At 44.6% G+C, this 23277-nt stretch overlaps 1 protein-coding gene across 5 annotated transcripts in view; it reads left to right on the forward strand.

Annotated features, from left to right (window-relative positions):
- The window catches only part of IQSEC3 (IQ motif and Sec7 domain ArfGEF 3), a 1249628-nt gene that overhangs the window by 1064669 nt on the left and 161682 nt on the right, over positions 1 to 23277 (forward strand). The gene's annotated exons all lie outside the window — the stretch shown is intronic.

Raw genomic sequence — 23277 nt, forward strand, 5'->3', positions numbered from 1 at the left:
AAAGAAAAGGCAGTGACATACATTCAGAAGCAGGTTGGCAGAGATATTCATGTGGTAGTCGAAGAGGAATACAACTAGTAGGAGACTGAGGTTGGAGGAGGAATTGAGGTGGAAGAGAGGAGGTCTACCAGAGAGGTGTTCAGAGTATAGTCAGGAGTTGAGCACGCACACCCAAGACTAAGGGGTGTGAGTGGAGGATGGGTGGGTGTACAAGTACATCATGTGTGGATGAGAAGGAGGGACGAGAGCGAGAGAGGGGAGAAACAGTAAAGGAAGCGATTCAGGAGAGGAACCTTTAGGCTGAGACTGTTACAATTTGTCAATATGAAAGAGAAGGTCAGTGTGTTTTGGGACTAGAACCGGGATTATGAAGCATGGAGGGTGAGAAATTAACCATAATCAGTTTACAGAGATGCTCAAGTGGCCTTAGTCCTGGTCGAAGCTTTGGGGCTTACCTGAATATTGACCAGCCTTACCTTTCACAATCTTCCCGACCTTGTGTGCAAGTGAACATGTAGCCAAGACCCAGATGAAGTGGTCTCCTGGGAGTCTAGGATGAGAAGCAGAGGAGTGGAGACTACAAACCTAAGAGCCATGAAAGAACTGTAGGGGCACTTAAACCCATGAAATAGGGGTGTCTGAGAACTGATGATAGATCCCAGAAGGATAACTCTGATGGTAATGGGTATTTTCCTACACCAAAAACTGCTTGAATTTATTTTTATCTTTCTTTTTTGCTTGGGTTTTACCATGACAATGTAGATCAGGGGTCCCAACCTATTGGGCGCAATGAGCAACATTTGCATATCAAATAAAATGGTGAGCAACATCCATTTTCTGATCAAACATATCGGCGCTCAGTTGACCGACAAATGATTGTAACAAAATGAGAAATGTAGTCAACTTAAAACTGTTTATAGAACATTTTAATTTACAGTACTTAATAGTTATCTCGAATGCCTGCAATTCTAGCAAAGGAAATTTGCAAGGCCTTTAACTTCATTTGACATTAAGTGGTTGTTTACAGGAAATGTTGAGGAAATTAAGCGGTCATTATTACATTTTTAGACACATAGGACCAGTCAAGTTGTTAAAAAATATAGTAGGACTAAAAAAACATTACCTGGGTTTCAAGTACTTGAGCAAAATATTTTGAAGACATTTAATGCAAATGTTTGCACCATAAAATTGATCACAAATGGAGCACTGATTTCCATGTGTACTTTGGGATGATTTTTCCCAGCGATTTTCTGGGAACTTTAGTGTCCTGTTAAATTGGTGAAAAAGTGGTTGGGAATACAAATCATACTTTTCTGAAGGATTTGGAGCCTTTTTTCTCTGCCCAAAAAGAATTTACAAACATTGGTCAAAACTTTGAGAATTTGATGACCACTTCACAGAGAGATATGGTGGTGTTAAGTATTTGGATTAATCGGCATGTTAATTTAAACTTATTGAAAGTAACTTAATTGGATCTGATTATAGGGCAAATTAATTATGAAATATTGGGCTTGAATTTACCTTATCTGTCCATTATTAATGCGGCAGATAGGCAGAGTATCAAACAACCATTTTTCCACTACGACGCTATGAAATAATAAATATAGGTTACCCTTAAATTAATATCTCAGATAAATATAACGCATGGTGGCATCAAAAACAAACCTCTCTTGTACAAAAAGCAGTGCATGTACATTATTTAATAAAGGAAAGTTGGGTATGCATGCCACATATTTCAAGGTTCAAAATTGAGATTCAATGAGCAAGAGCTAAAACCAGCTCCTGGGTGTCGAGCGTCACCCAGTAGGCAGGAGCTACCGCAGGTGAACCAGGAACTACCAGATATGCTCCTTTAACTTTGGTCCATTTTGTATGAACTATTGTGTTTAAATGTGTATTAGATACGCTTTAATTCTTCTTTATTAACATTCTTAAGTTCTCAAAGTTAATGTCACATTTCCATGTTTGGAAGGCACCAGTTGGGCCTAGGAGCCAAATGTAGCTCCTGGTTGCTTTTGGTTTCAAGCTAACCCACTCTCCTATGCTAGAAGCAGGAGCTAAATAGCTCCCAGCTCCCCTCAATTTTGAACTGTGTTATGTGTCCATTATGTTCTAAAGTGTACAAAGGAACAGATTATGACAATTTTCTCCAGGACACAAACATGGTTCAATTATTTTGCTAATTAATAAATGTGTCAGCTGGGCAAAGTACATGAAGATGACAGGGTTTTAACAATGATATTGCCATAATAAGTATGGACATTTATCCGAAAATAATTTTCATGATGGTAACAAACTGAAATCTTGCAGTTATAAAAATAGGCAAAACACATGGCACACCATTCATAACCCATTGGGGGAAGATTGAGTCCAAACAACTCAGTATGAATGAGTGCATGTTATTTTGATGGTAATGAAACATACACCACAGACGTTATTGAGACTTTCTTGCAATATTTTGTGGGGCAGAGTATCTTATCAGGTATAGAGGTTTTTTGAAAGAGCGCATACATTGGTTCACCAACATAGGAACCACGGCCCATTTGATGTTATTCTGCAAATTTCATTTTCAACTCTGGACAGTATTACTGGCCTTGAAGAAGACCTGGCTATAGGTTGAAACACATGTTGGGTTTAACTTTTACTGGATTTTGTTTTGCAATAAATGGCAAGTGAAATTAATTAATGTACTAGTGATTAGTCATTCTTCTTAGAATTTATTTGTGAAACACTGATTCTTTATTTTTATTTTGTGGAGCACATGTTGGTCAGGACAGTCATATCCATTTAAAAATAAGCCAGCTGGAACCACTGCAGGCTCATTGGCCAACATTCTCGCACAGTCCAGGACTCTGTCCTGGCTATACTACTACTGAACTCTCATCCCTTCAGCACCTCCTTCTAGGTCTCTACACCATGTCCCAGAGCAACTGGCGAGCAACAATTTAGGGTTCTGTGAGCAACATGTTGTTACCGAGCTACATGTTGGGGATCTCACTGCTCTAAATGAATTTAACTTAGCACTCTTGGTGTTCTTTCTTTGCACCTTAACAAAGGATGATTCATTTTTCATACGATTGCTACTTTCCAGAATGGATAGCTGACCTTGGCTGCTTCAGTCTTTACTCCAGTCCAGCTAGCCTCGTCTTGTAGCTCCACGATTCTGCTCATTCATGCTGCAACATAGTTTTCCCTTCCCTCTTCATGGGTCCATGGCTCATGATACCGATGTCCAGCTTCTATACAATGGCGGCTTCGCCTGCATTCTATTCACTACGTATAGCCAGCTTCTATGAGGACTTAATCTACTTGCGTTTCAGCATCTGTAAAATTATTGAACAGTTGATTTTCTGCAGCACTTTGAGCACATACAATCTCAGTTTTCACAATTTAAAAGTTCACTTGATTCTTTACTTCGTCGTTAGTCTCTTCAGGATCTAGATATCTTTTTCAGTCAGTATCTTGGGACGTTGTTCATACTCTTTTGTGACGTCACTGGCTTCTTTTTTCTGCTACTCATATTTCTTCAGGGAGTTCCTCCCTCAAATGATCCTCCCTTCGGGGATACATTTGGTAGGGTTGTCTCAATAGGTATCTTTTAACAAACACACGTTGCAGTATTGGCAGAAATGCTGGTGTCAAACACTGTACAATTTCAGGCCTCCAACATATGGGAGTTAGGGGGGTGGGGTTTCCTGCATGAAATGAAACACAATAAACCTTTGGAAATGTATGATACACTGAGCACAGCTAGTAACAATGTATAGGCCTGATGCCATATAGTGCACAAATGAGGCATCCCGATATGACCCAATCCCAGTAGGAAGCTCCCAGGGAGGCAACCTTTAGTGAGGGAATGCTGAAACAACCAGTCAGAAGGAGGTGATAAATACAATGACTCCATCATCCATTTGCTCTAAACAAAAGAATCTGGTGCAACGAAAGTGGTATAAGATCATGAGACATACACCAACTACAACAAGCTTTTAGCATTGGGACAAACCAAAATAGGCACATATTCTGAATGTACCATCACCCTGGATGACCCAATAGACATCCCTGTCACTAAGAGCCCTTTCTTTATAGTAACCAAGCAGAGGCTGGGAGGCACTGAAACCTTAATTGGTCAATGAGTGGCCATCTGCTCTAGAAAGGAAAATCTGGTGCATAATCCAATGTACATTTACAGCCTAAGTATTTATTGATTATTTATTTATTGTTTTATTTTTTCTCCTCATTTTAATTGGATGGGTTTCTATATGTGTTTTGGGTTCATGAAATCAGCATGGGGACCCTGGCGAACGCTTTGTGCATTTATTGTTACTTGTTCATTACCAGTCATATTGATTTATTCCCTGCTCTTTTCACACTGCATATTGTTATACATCCTTTTTCTGGCATACACACATTTTTTGCTTGCTAGCTGATTGGGAATGCATCCCATACCATTCACCAAAACAATCTGACGTTCACAATGAGCCTCCCGCTCCCACTGCACTACCTTCTTTAATAGGGCTTTTGTTCTGGACCTGTCCTTCCCTCACTGCCCTCACCTGCCCACTCGTTCACACCTGACAGAGTGCTGAGTGCCAAGGCCTACAGTGTTTGGCTCATCGTGGACCATCAGAGGAGCCCGGTGGCACTGACCTTTCTACGGGATTGTGAATTGATGCCCTCAAGATGAACCCCTGCTGTAGCACATCAGCAATTCAAACAGAAAAAGAAAGGCACTTGCCTGATAGAATTTCTTCTGATGGGAAAATGGCCGTGCAGTGCATAACACCAAGGGAGAGATTGCCAGGAGCACCTGTACGGCTGGCGTACTTCTGAACGCAGTGCTTGCCAAGAGCTGATCCGATGTCACCGAACGCTTGATGGAGATCAGCAGGTTCCACGTAAAAAGATCACCTTCGTTGATCACTCCACATCGGGATGTCAGAACCCTGCCATGAAATGGAAGAGAGAGACCTCAAAGGCCAAGAAGCTCTGAGCAGCTTAGATGAAGAACAATCTCTTTTCCAGCACTTTGTAATTGCGTGCTATTACTTTTCTCCTTTCATTGCATGGGAAGGGTTTGACACTGTTTGCGGGTACACAACTGTGTACATTCGTTTCCACTGCTTTCCACTACAGCTGTCTCATTCATTCTCTATTGGCATAGAATGGGTTTGAAACTGCATGGGGCTACAGTACTATGTTGTGGTCTATACACTACTGCCCACTGCAGCCCTTCCAAATACAGGTGTCTCATTCATTCTCTATTGGCATAGCAGGGGTTTGAAACTGCATGGGGCTACAGTACTATGTTGTGTTCTATACATTACTGCCCATTGCAGCCCTTCCAAATAGAGTGTGTTATTCATTCTCTATTGGCATGGATGGGGGTTTGAAACTGCATGGGGCTACAGTACTATGTTGTGGTCTATACACTACTGCCCACTGCAGCCCTTCCAAATACAGGTGTCTCATTCATTCTCTATTGGCATAGAGCAGGTTTGAAACTGCATGGGGCTACAGTACTATGTTGTGTTCTATACATTACTGCCCATTGCAGCCCTTCCAAATAGAGTGTGTTATTCATTCTCTATTGGCATGGATGGGGGTTTGAAACTGCATGGGGCTACAGTACTATGTTGTGGTCTATACACTACTGCCCACTGCAGCCCTTCCAAATACAGGTGTCTCATTCATTCTCTATTGGCATAGAGCAGGTTTGAAACTGCATGGGGCTACAGTACTATGTTGTGTTCTATACATTACTGCCCATTGCAGCCCTTCCAAATAGAGGTGTGTTATTCATTCTCTATTGGCATGGAGGGGGTTTGAAACTGCATGGGGCTACAGTACTACGTTGTGTTCTATACATTACTGCTCATTGCAGCACTTCCAAATATAAGGGTCTCATTCATTCTTTATTGTATTGAATGGGTTTGAGACTGCCTGGGGCTGCAGTACTGTCTTTTGAGTCCTATCTATTGCAGCCCTCCCCTTTGCAAGCATCTTATTTATTCTCTGTTAGCATGTTAAGGGTAAGATACTGTGCTGTTGTATTCATCCTATTTGTAAGGTCCCATGACATTAACATGCTGAATGGACCTTTACATTTGCACCAACACCTCTGCCAGTGCTGGACATCATTTTGAATGAGCCATTGCAACTCAACAACACCACTTAATGAGACAAAGGTCAGTGGCTCAGAATATCTTGGCTATGAGTTAGAGGTGCAAGGAGCGCACAAGAAGCCAGCAGATGACACCATGGAAGAGGAGTGGGGGTCGGAACCTGCAGAAGATCCTGGCTATGAGTTAGAGGTGCAAGGAGCGCACAAGAAGCCAGCAGATGACACCATGGAAGAGGAGTGGGGGTCGGAACCTGCAGAAGATCTTGGCTATGAGTTAGAGGTGCAAGGAGCAAACAAGAAGCCAGCAGATGACACCATGGAAGAGGAGTGGGAGTCGGAACCTGCAGAAGATCTTGGCTATGAGTTAGAGGTGAAGGAGCGCACAAGAAGCCAGCAGATGACACCATGGAAGAGGAGTGGGGGTCGGAACCTGCAGAAGATCCTGGCTGTGAGTTAGAGGTGCAAGGAGCAAACAAGAAGCCAGCAGATGACACCATGTAAGAGGAGTGGGGGTCGGAACCTGCAGAAGATCTTGGCTATAAGTTAGAGGTGCAAGGAGCGCACAAGAAGCCAGCAGATGACACCATGGAAGAGGAGTGGGGGTCGGAACCTGCAGAAGATCCTGGCTATGAGTTAGAGGTGCAAGGAGCAAACAAGAAGCCAGCAGATGACACCATGTAAGAGGAGTGGGGGTCGGAACCTGCAGAAGATCTTGGCTATGAATTAGAGGTGCAAGGAGCGCACAAGAAGCCAGCAGATGACACCATGGAAGAGGAGTGGGGGTCGGAACCTGCAGAAGATCTTGGCTATGAGTTAGAGGTGCAAGGAGCGCACAAGAAGCCAGCAGATGACACCATGGAAGAGGAGTGGGGGTCGGAACCTGCAGAAGATCTTGGCTATGAGTTAGAGGTGAAGGAGCGCACAAGAAGCCAGCAGATGACACCATGGAAGAGGAGTGGGGGTCGGAACCTGCAGAAGATCTTGGCTATGAGTTAGAGGTGCAAGGAGCGCACAAGAAGCCAGCAGATGACACCATGGAAGAGGAGTGGGGGTCGGAACCTGCAGAAGATCTTGGCTATGAGTTAGAGATGCAAGGAGCGCACAAGAAGCCAGCAGATGACACCATGGAAGAGGAGTGGGGGTCGGAACCTGCAGAAGATCTTGGCTATGAGGCAGATGGCACCATTGTGTGGAAGATGGGACAGGAGGTGGAGCCGTATCACAAATCACTTTAGAGTGCCTGCAGAAAAGCCCACCATATGAAGGGCTGCCTGCGTTGCCTGCACTCCTGGATGCAGACCAATTGCTCTGAATTGTTCAACCAGAAGCACCATTTGCACCTCTTAGGGATCAATGTGCGCCTGCTAAGGAAGAAGGAACAAAAGCAGCAGGGAACAATGATAGCCTTATGCCATGGCATGCAGGAATAGCCCCAGCCTCGCACCACAAACCTGTTGCTGTTGGATGGACATTGGCAACCCAGAAACCACGTCTCTGGCTTGCAACTCCTTTTCTTTTTTTAAATGTTATTTTTATTTGATTTGGCTGAAAATGTCAACCTTTCAGAATGACACTTTTAGTTACAACATAATAAAAACAAATACAACATGATAAAGAAACAGGTAATTAATACACATTACACTGCATCGTGCTAAAACATCGATCAAAACATAATCACTATGAATGCATGGATCTATGCTAGTACATAAGTTAAAACATTAATTTAGACAAGAAAACACATTTTAGTAAAAGGAAACCATTTGTTTCATAAAACCAGTTAAATATTATTATGTTAAACAGAGACTATTATAAAGCACCAACAGGACTAAAATTGCTCAAATTCCCTTAGAGAACTAGACATGAGGTAGAATTGTTTTTATGAATTGAGTTAGTGCAATATGTATAACAGTTCTGTTGCTCGTAATTAAAGAAGTCCAAATTTCATAAGACGAGCGCACACACGTAAATTGCATTAGATTTTGAAAGTACTGTTCTCGTAAACCAGTCAGTGCGGGACATTCAACTATTAAATGAGATAAAGTCTCTAGCTGCCTTTGATTTTTACAAAATCGACAGAATGCTTGATCTTTAGAGATTATACCTCGTCTGGCAAGAATTTGATTTGTCGGACACAAATTCAGGCGTAGTCTCAACATTTCAGAACGCACAGAAGTAGAAGAACATTTTAAAAGGTAATATCCCATTTGTCTGAAACTCTTATGAGGAAACCAATTCAGATCAAAATCTACATAACCTGCACAAGTCTGTTGAGTTACAATTCAATCATAACAATAAAGTTGTGTTTTGGCTTTTTCAGGGTTAGTAAGCAGTAAATCAATCGATATGCCGGCATCAACAAGAGCATTCTGAACAGTTGTAGCCCATTTTTAGGGAAACTCATCTTTCAGCGAACAAATATAAGCCGCTACTACTCCTAAATTATTTGTTGAGTTCACTCCTAATAGACACTTACGATATAAATTGTACATCTTCCAAAGCACTTGCCCATACATGGAAGTCAAACCCAGTTCATATCTTAGAAACCACATAGGAGTACAAGTAGGGAGACAAAACACTGCCTTCCAAAATCTTCCTTCCATGCAGTCCCAAAATTGTCTTGGTCTTGGCAGTATGGTATCCGCACCATAAGAAAGAATATGGACTACTTTCTGCGTAAAAAAGGTTACAATATGTGCTGAAGTAAATTTACCATACTCATGCAATATGATCTTAGCTTGAGATATCAGTGGCCCTCATTACAACACCGGCGGTAACCAATGGCGCTATTAGCACCATGGTTGCTGCTGGTATTGTAACAAGTCCGCCAATGGTAAATGGGGAAATACCGCCCCATTCCAAGGTTGGCGGGGCGGTAATTCCCCATTTACCATTGGCCCTTCCCCATTCCCATTTTTGCCCCATGGGGCTCAATGGGACTGGGGAAGGCATTAATTACGGTACCGCAAATTGAGGTACCATAGTTACCTCGGAAGTCCGTTTGCGGGTCCCTACTTTAACGGCTGGTCCAGACCAGCCGTTAAGGTTGGGAGCTGCAAAGGGACCTCGTAATCAGGCGTTTAGGGTTTAACGGAGCCAACACCTTTTACGGCGCCGTTAAACCCTTAACGCCAGGGTCGTAATGACCTCAGTGTCATTATTTTGGCTTTTAAAGTATCATCCAAAATCTGATTTTTCGCCGACCCCATAAATGGTAGACCCAAATATTTATAGTGTGTCACCACCTTTAATGGAGTAGTCTGCAGGAACCACTGATAGTTTAACATTTTAGAGTTCTTCTTTCTTTGACACATCACTATTTGAGATTTATCCACATTGATGGTTAGATTATTGTTAGTGACATAATCAGCTAATTTGTTCATCAATTCTTGGAGACATTTCGGTGTCTGGGAAAGTAACACAAGGTTGTCGGCATACAATAGCCATATGATCTTTTGTGAGCCTAGTTTCGGAGCATCTGACACGGCATCTTCAAAAGATACACCTATATCTAACAAGAAAAGATTAAACAGGGTCAAAGCCAGTATACACCCTTGTTTTAAGCCTCTTAAAGTCTTAATATCAGCTGATAATAAGCCGTCAAGTGAGAGTCTGACCTGAATACTACTATTTGTGTGAAGTTTTTTGATCACAGTTAGAAGCAAAGAAAGACAACAGTATTTTTGTAATTTGTGAAATAATAAAGCCTGATCAATCGAATCAAACGCTATGCGAAAGTCTACAAAAGCCAAGTAGAGTGGTTGACTGATGTCAAGGTATTTGGACTTTAGCATGTTTAAGGTAATTAAGTTTACAGAGGTCCCCAGCCCCGCAGCGAAGCCTGATTGAAAAGGGTCTTTCTTACAGTCTCTGATGGTCCACAAGTTTAATTCTTGTAATATAATGCGACTATAAAGTTTTCCAGGGGCATCCAACAGGGCAATGGGTCTATAATTTTCAGGAAGGCACCGATCGTCTTTTTTATGAATAGGGACATTTGTAAGAGGATTCAATTCAGCACTACAGCCAAGTCAAGGCCTAGTCTAGAATACTGAATGAAAACCCTTATTGATATATCTTTATGTCCAGTTCATGTGTTCTGGATGACTACCCCTATATAACACCCCTCTCTCAGAATCCCCCTGACCCCGCTGAGCCAAGAAGTAGTTCTGTTTTGCAAATTAAAAGGTTTATTTGAGAAGTAAAGCAATATATATCTATCACACTTTATAATAAATTAATAATTGAATATCCCACTTAATCTGATATGATAAAGATTAACAACGGAGAATCTGGCACTAGCACACTTCTTGATAATCACTAAGGAGTTGACATGAAATGGATAAGATAGCAACAATACTTTTATGGTTTCCAATGGATGCAATGTGGAATGAAATGCAGTACAGAAAATAACTTGATGGGATTTCAGCAAAAGACAATGTAATCACTTTCTTGGACAATTCACCCCCCCCCTCTTTATGCAATGCAAGGAAATGGGAGGAAAACACACAGTTCTCAGAAATGCAATCAAATGTGATTCAGTTCACCGCAGCAAGCTTAGACAACAGAAGTTTAAAACACAGGCAAAATGCTTTGATATGTGCTGGCAATTCAGTGAAAAGTATGCTAAAATGCTTTTAATTCCCTTTCAGAGGTTCAGGGTGAGTGATATCTAGTTAATATTAGCTCAGGCTCACTCTTGCAATGATTCAGGGATAGTTTTTATGAGGCAAACGATTTTCTGGCAAATGGAAGGCAAGCAGCTGCTGATTTTACATGTGGAGAAATTTGCAAATCGCGGTAAAATTCGCGGATGCGTGTTCCGCGATTGCGGTAAAACTATAAGGGGTAGGAATGTGGTTCTTGGTGCGATTGAAAGCTAAGATTCTAAGCTTTTAGATGAAAGTTACTGCAAGTCTCTAGCACAAACGGTTGCGGAGATATGAGTGATTAAATAACGGTCGTTTTTCAGATTTGAAATTTTAAAGTTCAAAAAGACAAGTGCAGCTTGCAACTAGAAAATGACAAGTGACAGCTTTACAAATGACAGGTGACAGTTAGGAGACAGTTCTACTTAGATTAAACTAGATTGAATTATATTATTTTAACTAGGAGATTGGTTCTGCACAGTTTTCTAGGTACTCACACTATATTCTTGAGTGAAATGGGCCTCGCCATGGATCTGGTCAGGTTTTAGACGGGACTCTGGTCTCTGCACTTCACAGTGATCTGGGTCTGCTCTCTCTCTGGATTCTGAAGATTGAGGGATTTAAAGTCTGGATCTTTCTGCACAGCTTTCTCTGGAGATTGATGGAGGTAAAGTATGGATTTTCCCGGCAGAGCTTCCAGCTGCAAATGGATTTGAAAGTCCCTATCTGTCCTGTCTGTCTGCTTTTATGTGTTTAGAATGTGGGTGTGTTCTAGCATCACTGACCCTACCTCTCTCTCAGCTTCTAATTGGTCAAACTTCCATTTCTCATTTGATTGGGGAAGGAAGTGTGTGTCAGCGTGATGTCATTTTATGGCTTGCAGAGAGTCCACTCCTCCTGTCAACTTACACACAAATCTAGATTTGAAACAAATACATATTTGCAGAGGTACATATTGTTTTAAAATCATATGCACCCATCATGCATTACAGGAGGTATACCCTGTTCAAACTCTGCTCTTCCTGGGAGCTTGCATTCAGAAATGGCACATATTTCACTTTTTAACTGATTTTGCAATTCCGGACATTGACCCAAATTTACACACATGTGCGCAGGGAGTATGGACATTAACTGATGAAGTTTCAGATTTTTAACATGCATACATTTAGAGTAATATCCACTTTTCCGCTAACACCCCCCTGAACATACCACCGGTTCTAAAAACCTCTTAAACTGTGGGCAGAAAAATCACAAGAATTATGGTATCATTTATAAAATTTTCACATGTCCGCACCATGAGTTATTCATCTTTTTCTAAACAATATTCTGGCTACAAAGGGGTGTGGTTTCCCAGGTCACATGGTGGAAATACTGGTTTATCCAGTTCTGCCAAGCCAGCTTGCTCTCACAGGCAGTGCCCCTCCCAGCTTCTGCCAAGAGGAAGCTACATTTTACGACCGCTGTAATAAAACCTTTGCATGAGTCAAGACAGGCTTTGTTCAGAGCTCCTGTAGAGCACAGGTAATTCAATTATCAGATAGATGGCATATCCTTAGTGTGAGCAGCAAAAGGGCAGCTAGGCCTGGGAAAACAGCTGTGACTCAGGTTTCACTCCTGATGGGGGTAGTTGCCAGGCAGAATTCAGTTCCTTAAGCCGGGTTTCAGATAAAATGTCACTTTTTGTTCCCCAGTTTCTGCATTCAAATAAAACTAAACATTTTCACATATGCAGCTAGAAGGCTGATTCTAAGTGCAAAACTATGGCATTTCAACAGTTACAAAGGCATGTGACACCAAACATAGGTCACTCATTTAATCTAAACATTTCGATTTTAGTGTCTTTAAATCCAGTGCAACTTAAACTGCTGACTCCATAGCAGTTTTGTTATAAGCATTGTTTTGGGCTCTTCATTTCCCAGATTTTGTAGGCACACAACACTCCATTCTACCAAATGTCTGCTGGTGTCCAGTGAGTTTTTAGATGTGTTGCAATGTTTAAAATAGACAGTTTGAGCCTGCCTTCAGAGAAACACAGGGTGGTTTTAAAACGCCGGCTTTTGGATAGTGGTGAGTACTGGTACTGCACCCATTTTTGGGATTTAAGAAATGAATTCCCAACAGTTATGGGTTTGCTTTTGGCAATCAGCATTGCCATTCCCAAGGGTTTCAGACTACTGTGTGGGTAGTCCAATGGTGGTTTTAGGCAGTGTCCTTCTGTGCCCATAACATCGGCAAAAATGGGTGGCAGCCTATTCTTCATGCATTTCCCTGTGCATTTTCTGGGAAGCTCTGGCCATCATGATGTTTTCCATGTCAGTACTGCACAGTTTTGAGGTACGGCTCGGATGCATGGGTAAATACATCCCACAAGCCCCCCTCTTGCGATGGCCATTCTATTTCACGAATGGGACTCGCAAGACCTGGGATGTTTCCTCATCTTCTTCCAATAGATGGCACAGTTCAGCATCTTTTCCTCCATCCGATACTGATCGATCGGTTCTCCTCACCGGTCCTGATGGGAATATTGGGCGGTCCACTGGGCCCATTGGATCTTCGTTCCCGGTCTCCGGATCGCCCTCCTTGGCCCGTCTTCAGGTTTTCTTTCTCCTAGGACGACAAAGGAAGAGCGGCAATACCTACTCATAGACGTTTTTCCACCACTGTTGAGATAGTGGGGCAGCATATGCATTTCATCATAACGAAACATTACATTCTTATTTTGAAAAAAAAACAGTATAACTAAGAGACAGTTTCATGCAAATCACAATATTTTAGAGACTAGATGTGGTATGTTTTATGATTGGAACTGAATTAGTCTGAGACAGTACCCGCTAGGATTCCAGAGGATTCCTCCAGTTGTTGCAGAGTGTGCCTGGGATGGCAACATTTCAACTGGTTTATGTGGACCCACTTGTCTTCTCCCTCTGCCAAAGGACCTTTGGGGATGTGGATTTTGTAGGCCACAGGGGAGATTTTGTCTATGATCTCGAATGGTCCCTTCCATGTAGGCAAAAATTTGCGCTGCTTGGCCTGGTTCCTTTGGAAGTTGTACAGATAGACCCGGTCTCCCACCTGATATTCCTTCCTGGAAGTTTTCAGGTCATAATGGGTCTTCATGCTATCAGCCGATCTTTCTAGATTCCGCTGAGCATAAGCAAAAGCATGTTGAAGGTGTTTCCTTAAATTCTCCACATACTCATGAGTAGTGGAGGCATTTATCAGTGTCTGCTCTTGGGTCCTGTAGAGCAAATGCTGAGGAAGCACCATCTTGCGTCCAGTCATCAACTCAAATGGTGACATTTTGGTTGCAGATGAAGGGGTAGATCTGATGGCCATTAGGACCAGAGGTAATCGGATATCCCAACTTGGCCCAGAATCTGCCACAAACTTTTTTAAGATGCTCACAATGGTTCGGTTATATCTCTCTACTGCCCCAGAAGAAGCTGGTCTATAAGCAATATGCAGCTTTCTCTTGACCCCCAGTATCTCCCACATCTTTGTCATCACTTCACTGGTGAAGTGGCTACCTCTGTCTGACTCAATCCTTTGAGGTAGACCGAAACGGGAAAAGATGTGGTTAATCATCAAGGCAGCTGCCGTTTCTGCCTTGCAGTTTGGGGCTGGGAGACATTCCACCCACTTGGTAAACAAGCATGTCACAGTCAACATGTACTTATTCCCCCTAGCAGAGCGAATCACAGGGCCTACAAAGTCGATTTGTAAATCTGACCATGGCAGTGTCATCCCCCTCTTTTGGAGAGGCGCACGGTGCGTGAGGGATGTTGGCTGAAATTGTGCACACACAAGACAACACTTCAAGTATTGGTCGAGGTCCTGCCCCATGTGTGGCCAGTATGCAACCTCTCTTAAGATTTCCAATGTGGTGTGAAACCCCCTATGACCGGCGGTGGCCGCATCATGGGCGTGACTTAACATCAGGCTTCGGAATGAGGTAGGAACCACCCACTGATCGTGGCCAGCTTTGGATTTCCTTACCAGCAAACCGTCTTGGATTCGGAACATTTTTGGACATTTCATCAACACTCTTAGGTCCTCTTTCCCAATATAATCGGTATCCGTCAGGGGAAAGTTCTCAGGGTCCTCAAGGTGCTGGTAAAATTTACCAATTATTGGATCCCCCTTCTGAGCGGTAATCAAATCAGCATCAGGGGTCTCCTTGCTCCATTGTGCAATTGAAAGGTCGTTGTGAGCATTTGTCTGGGACCTAGTGATAGCAGTGACCTGGATTTCCCCCAACAGGGACTCAATCTCAATTAGATCCCCTTGGATGGCCCCGGTTTTGGCCAGCTGATCAGCTAAGTCGTTTCCAGTTTTGTCTGGTCCCTTTACTTTGGAATGACCCTTGATCTTTTTCCAATAGATGGTCATCTCATTCGAGGTGACCAGATCATCAATGTTTTCGATCAACTTCCCATGTTTCAAGGGTTTGTTGTTAGCACATAACATGCCTCTGGTTTTCCAATTAACCAGGTGCTCCACGAACCCGTTCCGTACATAATCCGAATCTGTGATTATGACCAGTTCGTGGAGTTGATGCTGGACAGCAGTGAGGATGGCCTGATGCACAGCCATCAATTCTGCCACCTGACTACTTCGGGGACCAATTTTGTACCCAGCAGAGGGTTCTGGGAACTCCTTCACCCATGCATTCCCTACGCCGGCCACCAGTTCTTTATCCCCGTTGTTGTCAACATGGTAAGAGCATCCATCTACATAGACAGTGGGCATTCCCTCACACTTGTCCTCTTCAAAGACTTTGTGTGGGGAATTAAGGTATGCCTCCGTGTTGTCCTTGATTTTTAGACTTTCGTCCACGAGACAGTTTTCTCTGGCACAATCATGCAAGTCAGCCAGACCTTGCGCGAGGGGACTCTTCTTGTTTTGGCCATATCGGACATCCACAGGAAAGCCTTGCATTGACAGAATCCAGGAAGTAATTCGGGAATTACTCACATTTCCGGCCCGGATTCTGTCACTTTGGAGATATTGCAGAGGCTGGTGTGGAGTCTCCACTATGATGTGTTCCCCCTGGATAAACGGGCGGTAATTCTTCAATGCCCACACCGTTGCCAGGAGTGCCTTCTCACAATCGTTGAATTTTTCCTCCACAGAGGATAAAGTTTTGCTCGCATAGGAGATTACTTTATTGACCTTGTCATGCTTTTGGTATAATACTGCCGTCAAGCACGTATTAGAGAACCCTGTCTCCAGGAAGAACTCCTTGTTTCTGACAGGGTAAGCTAGGCAAGGCGCTTGTGAGAGGCTTCTTTTGAGTTGTTTTACCGCCTCGGCTTGTTCTGGACCCCATTCCCACTTGACCCCCCCCTTCAGGAGATGAATCAGGGGTCTGGTGATCTCTGCGTAGCCCTCAATGAACTTTCTGCTGTAATTAGTCAGTCCAAGGAGGCTCCTTAGTTCTCGCAGAGTTGTGGGGTCTTTCAGTTTCTGAAGTGCTTCCACTTTCTTTTCCTGGGGACAGAGACCCTGAGGAGTAATCTCATGCCCCAAGAAATTAACACGGGTTCTACACCACTGTGCTTTTTGAAAGGAAAGTTTTGCTCCGGCGGCCCTCAACTGCGTCAGAACATAACGGATCTCCGCTATGTGTTCCTCCACAGATGAACTTTTGATGAGGACATCATCTACATAAGCCAGGTTACCCCTCGCACCCAGGTCGGGCATGGCCTTATGTAGGAAAATATTGAACTCATTACCGGAGTTGAGGTATCCGGAAGGAGTCCGGGTCCATGTGTACTGCTGGCCCCCAAAGGTAAAAGCCAGTTTGTATTGGTCCTCCCTACTGACAGGCACGGTCCAGTATCCATTGGTCAGATCTATTGCAGTGAATACCTGTGACCCCTGGATCTGGGCCAGCCCTTGGTCAATGTAGGGCAGAGGCCATCGGGAAGTATGGACCCGTTTGTTGAGCTCCCTGAGGTCGGCGCAGAGTCTCCACTGGCCGTTTGGCTTCAATATTCCCAGCACCGGGTTATTGAAGGTGCTGTGGACTGGACGGATTATTCCCCTGGACTCAAGGTTCTTAATTATTTCAGTAAGGGATTCCATTGATGCGAGAGGCAAGCGATATTGCTTCACAAACACAGGAGTCATGCCAGGGTCCGTGGGGATTGTGGTTGTGTGGATGTCGGTGCGACCACAGTCATATGAGTCTACCGCAAAGAGATCTTGGAAATCCAAGAAAACTTGTTTCAACTTTTGCTTTTGTTCCAGAGTCACACAGGCATCTGCTAGGTTGACTCTCTCTTCCACCATCTGCCTGAACCCTGGAAAGACTTCTGGTTTGGCTATTTCAGCGGCCTCCTCCAGCTGGGTGGAGAAGTCCCTGGTCAGAGTGCTGATTTGGACTGGAGGCTTCAGGTGGGAAAGGCAGCCCTCATGGACCTGGAAAATCACCTCATCCCTCCTGAAGTCACAAGTCACATCTTCCTTACCATAGGGGCAGGAAGTGTACACCAGGAAGTTCCCCCCATGCCGGGTAAAAATCCTGTCTGGTGTTGTATTGTCCTCACTGTCACTGTCAAAACAGTCCTTGGGGATTGGTCCTAACAGTTAATTTACTAAGTCGATGGAAAAATGTCGGTCATCAACCGCCATTCCAATAATGGTGCCTGCGGCTAGAGTAATACTCTTTAAGTTGCTGTTATCCACCTCTATTAGAATGGTGTCATGTTCTGTGTTGACTAATGAAGTTGGGTTTACCCCAACCCTTGCTGTTGGAGAGAAGCGTTTAGATGTATGTAAGCATCAGGGTTTTTCAAATGTTGTCCTCTTTTAACTTTCACTTCCAGGGAGAATTGTCGGGTCCTTTCTGGGATGGTGACTTCCTCTTTGATCTGAATTTCAACTGCATAAGGTAGCAATTGAGCTGACCTAAATGCTTTTTCTGGATCATCAAAGCCCATGGGATTATCCGCTAATCGGGACCAAGCTTTGAAGTTTATTAGGTCCAAACTAATGGCAAAGCGATTGAGAATGTCACTGCCTAAGTAAAAGGCGGCAGTGACGTCTCGCACGACCCAACAATTATGGACTATGCTCTTGTTGCCAATGGAGATTTTGAGCATACACCTGCTTAGGTGCTTCCAGGTCCATTTCCCATTTGTCTATCAGTTTGAATGTGGGAATGGCTGGATCTTTTGGGAGTTGGCGGAACATGGCTTCGCTGATGAAGCTCTTACCGTTGTTCACACACACTCGAGCGAGAACAGAGTCCTTCCCATCATTTAACTGGACAGGGATGAACAACTGCTCTCCAATTTGCTGAATATCAGCCAGGCTCTGAGCTGATTTCACATCTTTCTGGACTATAGGAGTGGGAGTTTCTGATTGTGGATTAGTAAAGAATTTCAGAGTGTTTCCTTCCAGCGTGGAATACCACCTTAAACTGGAAGGAAGGTTGATTTTCAGAAACAGAGAGGACCCCCCATCACCAGTCTGTTGTCCTACTGCTATTACTGTCACGTCTGGAATTTGGCTATTCTGGAAGTGAAATTCTACTTGGTCAGATTTTTGTTCAACCATGTGGCATGTGCCGTTTAAACTAACATGGTTGACACTCTGTTTTAATTTTATTGGTCGGCTAGTCTGGGTCCAGAGGACCTTGTTTACACAATCTATTAGGGGTGACAACCTTCTCAGGAGGTCATTCCCTAGTAAACAAGGGGTGCCCTCCGGGGTCACAACTATGACCGGGTGTTTCAACTTATGTCGCCCAATTTTAATGTCCAAGTCTGCAGTCCCCTCAATGGGAATTTCCTTCCCGTCAAAGTTCTGTAGTTGTCCCGGAAGAGAGGTGAGAGGAATTTGGTAATTCTCTCCCCTTCCTGCATTCAGTTCGTCAAAGGCCCTTCTGGACAGAAGGGTAGCTTGAGATCCAGTGTCCACCAGTGCCGAGATTGTACCCTGCCCCTGTACTTGTACCGGGGCATAATATCTTCCCTCCTTCTCCTCAAGGGGGCACAGGTAATGTACATTTTTGGACAACTGGTGGGCTAATTTTCTGGTTTTGGACATTGCTAGCGAAGAGATTTGGGCAGAATTCTGTGGAGAGTCTTGGGAATCTGAAAGAAAAATTTGGCAACTGGAGATTAGAGCCATTGTGGGTTCCCCTGGTTCCAGTTCTGGGCCGCCCCCCCCTTTTTGGAGGCAGTCCCCAGTATGGGTTTGAACCCGGGGATTTTCTTGCTGTTGGTTCTGGGATGAGATGGTGGGCGGCGGTAGCTCAGTCTCCACATCTCCCCAGTCTGGATTTGCATCCCTAAGGACCCATTTTTCTTTGGGAGGAGTTCCCCCCTCTCTGAAGGAGAAGATCCTTTTCCCAGGATCCTCTGAGGATCCCTCTCCCTCAAATTGGAAGACCTGTACCTCCTCCTCAAACTGAGTCTGTTTGGGTCTTTTGTTTCTCCTACCCCCCCTCTGCTCCTTAGGAGGCAGACTTTCAGGGGCAAGAGATTTTGTTTCCGATTCCTGGTTTTCCAGGGGCTGTTTACAAGTGAGGAAGGAAGCCTCCTCCAAGGCTTTACACCCCCCTTCCCTTTGTGCCTCCTCCCTGGGAACCGGTGAGTTATCGGGGTGCTGCCCCCGTCATTGTTCTGGGGCACCAGGTCCAGAGTTGGGTGCCTTCTGCGCCGGCATGCCGATCTGAGGGTTCTGCTGAGCCCTCAGTATGTGACCCAGATCCCGCGCCATGTTTTGAACCTGGCGCTCTAACTGGGAAACCCGCTCAGGCTGATACGGGGCCCTGTTTTCTCCCCTGGGCTGATCCCGGGAAGGGTAGCTGTCCCTCCTCTGGTAATACCCCGGGTTGGGAAGATTTGGGTACCCCTCCACCCTTGGCCTCCCCTCTCCCGGATTAGGTTGTCTGGGCTCAGGGAATTGGGGAAAGAAGGGTGGAGGATTTTGGGGCTGGAAATTGGGTGGATACCTGGGGAAAAAGTTCTGCCCAGGATTCGGAGAATTTCTGCCCTCCGGTGGGAAGTTAGGAGGAAAGTTCCCTGGGTTAGGTTCTTGGCTGGATCTCCCCCCTTGGGCTGGAGGAGTCCACACATAACCCAGGATGGGTCTGTTTCCCTTGTAACGGGGGCTTACATAATCAGGAGAGCGAGGGACCCCATTTGTGGGGCTGCCTCCCTGACTCCCTGTCTGTGACTGGCCCGAGGACCTTCTGGGCCTAGCATTATTAGGTGCAGGTAGGTTTTTAGGCCCCCCCATCTCCAAATCCAAAACGGGGGTGACCTTTACCTCTGCCACCTTGGCAGCAGCAGGGGTGCTGTTGGCTTTGAGGTTTTTCTGGGCATTACTTTTGCTATCTACCGGTTTCTGCACCTCATAGATCCGGGTAGCCTGTTTAATGACCCAGTCTAAAGATCTTTTCTCGTGAAAATCCCTCACGAGCTGGGTCATTATGTATTTGGGCAAGGCATGAAAAAATGTATTGATGAATTCTCTACTGTCTGTGCGCACCCTTCTGGTGGTCTGCGCAAAAGCACGTTTCAGTTCTTGCACAAATTCTTGTGGGGCCTGATCCTCCCCACATTGCAAATTGTAGGCTGCCTTGCGAGCCTTTTGAGGATTTCTATGAATGGAAAAATGTTTCAAGATGGCCGCCTTATAGGTGGACCATCTTAAATGATTTTGGTCCTCCAGCCCCGCAAAGAAACTGGAGTATTCCGGGGAGAAGGTCCACTTTACATATTGAATACAGCTTTGGCTGTCCTTCAAATGAAAAGTCTCCATCATTTGCTCATAGAGCTCCAAGTGTTCCCAAACAGAATACTTGGCGTTCTTATGATAAGGCGTGATGACGCTCCTGATCGCCTTAATCTGCTTTAAGGGGTCCTTAAGCAAGGCCCTTTTTGCCTTATTGGCCTTTTTGGTTCGGGTAACCCTTGTCCATTCATCCTCTGACTCAGAGGCACTGCTCCCAGAGGTTCCTGTCTGTTCTTCCAGGTTTTCCCGGATTCTGCGAGCCTGGGAATGGCTGGCAGAATGTGGGGACCTGGTCTCCTGTTTCCTGTGGTGCTCAGAGGAGTCCTCAGATCCCTCCTTGCTGCCAGGATTTGCTGGGTACCCCCCCCACTGACCTAACTGGGCAGAGGTTTTCAGGATGCCCTTAAGGGGCCTACTCTCCTGGGGTTCCCCACTGAACTGTACTGTACTTGGGTGCCCATACCCGGATGCCCACCCCTCCATTCCTGAGTGGTACTGGCCTATGAGCCCCATACTTTTAGCTGGATAGTAATCTGCCATCCCTGTGGCCCTGTGCTCATGTGCGCCAGGGGACATGGGGGTGGTAGAGTCCAGGGACTGGGAGAGATGAAGGCCCCTGGTGTTAGGGCTCCTGAGGTTATGGTCAGGAGTCTCTCTTTCCCAGCGGACCTCATCTCTATCCGCCCCTGCTCCCTGTTGCAATGCAAGAGCCTGCATTTGTGCTTTCAGTTCCTCAGTCAAGGCCTTACTAGACTCTATCAGTCTCTCCTGCATCGCTACCTGTTGTTGGAGCCTATCATTGTGTTGACAGAGGGCCTCATTTTCCCTCTGTGCTTCCTGGTTGGTCCTGGAGAACTGGGCAAGTCTTTGCTGCAGGAGGTTTACCTCCTGAGTCCCATCCCTACTGGCCTGCTCCTTTCTTGCCAGAGCATCTTCCACCCTTCTGGTGTGCTCTACCAAGTTCTGGTTTTCTTTTTGGAGGTCACCCAGCCCCTGGAGGGCCAGGTGATTTTCTTCAATTTCCTTTTTTAAGTGGCAGACTTCCTGGCCTAAAGTGTCTCTTTCCTGACTGAGAGCCTGCATCTGTGCTGCCAGGTCGTCCCTCTGTCGTTGAAAGGCACCAGCTTTTTGGCGCTCCTCATCAAACTCTGCCTGGGTATCCAGGTCTTTCAGAATCAGTTTATTGCTCTCCTCTTTCTCTCTATCTAGCTGGCTTTGCAGGGTGACTACCTGCTCCGCACATGCCCTGTTGAAATTGATCTGTTGCTCCAACTTTTTCTGGTTCTGCAGTAAGGAGTCCAAACTGTCTTGGTGCTCCTTCTGCAGGGCCAGAAATCTGGTACCCTTGTCTGTCTTTTCCTGTTGTAGGATGCCCATATCCTCTTTTATTTTAATGATATATTGCCTACTATCATTTTCTGACTCCTGGCTCCTCTGCAGCCTCTGCTCAGAAGAGACCAGATCAGATCGGGCCTTCTCTACTGCCATCTGTTGCCTATTTGCCAGATCTTGGCTTTCAGTGCATTTATCCTGCATGTCTCCCATATATAGGTACAGGTATGCTGCTATCCTGGCAATCTTATTGTGTTCATCTTTGGCTTTAGGAGCCATATATAGTTCACTCAGGGCCACATGTAATGGACCCTGATCTCTCCATTGGTCTGACCCTGTTTCAGTGACCTGTCGCGTGATGGCCTGCAACCAGGCATCCCGGCCCTGTTCAGTCCATTCACCTCTCACAAATAGTTTATGTAAGAGGTGCTCTCTGGCTATTTTCATGTCTACTAAGGTCGTCATTCTAGAGATTGGTCTCTGTCCCGACTTACAGAAATTAGTATTTTATTTTTTTTTGCAAAACAGACCTTTTTCTTAGAGCGTTCCTATGAGGAGTGCTTTACAGCGTAACACAGCGTGGTGATCCGACCGGATATGTGTATCTGGTCAGCTGGCACGCTGTATTAATCTGCACAAATGGTAGATCTAACCCAAACGTCCGGCACGAGCCCCCAATTTGTAAGAGGATTCAATTCAGCACTACAGCCAAGTCAAGGCCTAGTCTAGAATACTGAATGAAAACCCTTATTGATATATCTTTATGTCCAGTTCATGCGTTCTGGATGACTACCCCTATATAACACCCCTCTCTCAGAATCCCCCTGACCCCGCTGAGCCAAGAAGTAGTTCTGTTTTGCAAATTAAAAGGTTTATTTGAGAAGTAAAGCAATATATATCTATCACACTTTATAATAAATTAATAATTGAATATCCCACTTAATCTGATATGATAAAGATTAACAACAGAGAATCTGGCACTAGCACACTTCTTGATAATCACTAAGGAGTTGACATGAAATGGATAAGATAGCAACAATACTTTTATGGTTTCCAATGGATGCAATGTGGAATGAAATGCAGTACAGAAAATAACTTGATGGGATTTCAGCAAAAGACAATGTAATCACTTTCTTGGACAATTCACCCCCCCCCTCTTTATGCAATGCAAGGAAATGGGAGGAAAACACACAGTTCTCAGAAATGCAATCAAATGTGATTCAGTTCACCGCAGCAAGCTTAGACAACAGAAGTTTAAAACACAGGCAAAATGCTTTGATATGTGCTGGCAATTCAGTGAAAAGTATGCTAAAATGCTTTTAATTCCCTTTCAGAGGTTCAGGGTGAGTGATATCTAGTTAATATTAGCTCAGGCTCACTCTTGCAATGATTCAGGGATAGTTGTTATGAGGCAAACGATTTTCTGGC

The sequence above is a fragment of the Ambystoma mexicanum genome, chromosome 12, assembly GCF_040938575.1.
Source record: "Ambystoma mexicanum isolate Mex_15411 chromosome 12, UKY_AmexF1_1, whole genome shotgun sequence".
Taxonomy (NCBI): domain Eukaryota; kingdom Metazoa; phylum Chordata; class Amphibia; order Caudata; family Ambystomatidae; genus Ambystoma; species Ambystoma mexicanum.